Source organism: Trichechus manatus, unplaced genomic scaffold, assembly GCF_000243295.1.
Source record: "Trichechus manatus latirostris isolate Lorelei unplaced genomic scaffold, TriManLat1.0 scaffold00074, whole genome shotgun sequence".
NCBI classification, from domain to species: Eukaryota; Metazoa; Chordata; class Mammalia; order Sirenia; family Trichechidae; genus Trichechus; species Trichechus manatus.
This window is the reverse complement of record NW_004444010.1, coordinates 8,067,745-8,068,987: the sequence shown is the minus strand read 5'-3', so window position 1 is coordinate 8,068,987 and position 1,243 is coordinate 8,067,745.

The window sequence follows — 1,243 nt, the reverse complement described above, 5'->3', positions numbered from 1 at the left end:
AGTGTACTGATTAGTATCATTCTAAAAAATGAAGGGCAGAACAGAAAATGCCCCTGAGACAAGCATTTTTTTAAACATAGTTGAGATCATACTTTATATATAGTTTTATGACCTACCTCTTTTTTTTGCTTAATATTGTATTAAACATTTTCTCATATCCTTAAAAACTCCTTTTAAACAAAGATTTTAATGTTGTTATTGTTAGGTGCCGTGGAGTCGGTTAAAACTCATGGTGACCCAATGTACAACAGAACGGAACACTGCCTGGTCCTGTGCCATCCTCAGAATCCTTGCTATGTTTGAGCCCATTGTTGCAGCCACTGTGTCAATCTATCTTGCTGAGGGTCTTCCTCTGTTTCACTGACCCTCTACCTTACCAAACACAATGTTCTTCTCCAGTGACTGGTCCCTCCTAATAACAAGTCCAAAATATGTGAGACAAAGTCCCACCATCCTCACTTCTAAGGAGCATTCTGGCTGTACTTCTTCGAAGACAGGTTTGTTCATTCTTCTGGCAGTCCATGGTATATTCAATATTCTTCTCCAACATCATAATTCAAAGGCATCAATTCTTCTTCAGTCTTCCTTATTCATTGTCCAGCTTTCACATGCATATGAGGCAATTGAAAATACCGTGGCTTAGATCCGGGCAGGGCGCCCTGGTGATGCAGTAGTTAAGGACTCTGCTACTAACCAAAAGGTTGGCAGTTTGAATCCACCAGCCACTCCTTGGAAACCCTAGGAGGCAGTTCTACTCTGTCCTATAGGGTCAGTATGAGTCAGAATCTCCTCGACAGTATCGGGTTGGTTTTTGGTTTTTTGGGGTCAGGAGCACCTTAGTCTTCCAAGTGATCTCTTTGCTTTTTAACACTTGAAAGAAGTCTTTTGCAACAGATTTGCCCAGTGCAATACGTCGTTTGATTTCTAGACTACTGTTTCCATATGCGTTGATTGTAGATCCAAGTAAAATGAAATCCTTGACAACTTCAGTCTTTTCTCCATTTATCATGATGTTGCGTACTGGTCCAGTTGTGAGGATTTTAATTGTTGTTGTTGTTGTTAGGTGCCATTGAGTCAGTTTCGACTCATAGCGACCCTATACACAACAAAACAAAACACTGCCTGGTCCTGGGCAATCCTCACAATTGTTGTTATGCTTGAGCCCATTGTTGCAGCCACTGTGTGAGGATTTTAATAGCTGCATAATATACTATCCTAGGAATGTCTTATGGTTAAGCATTCA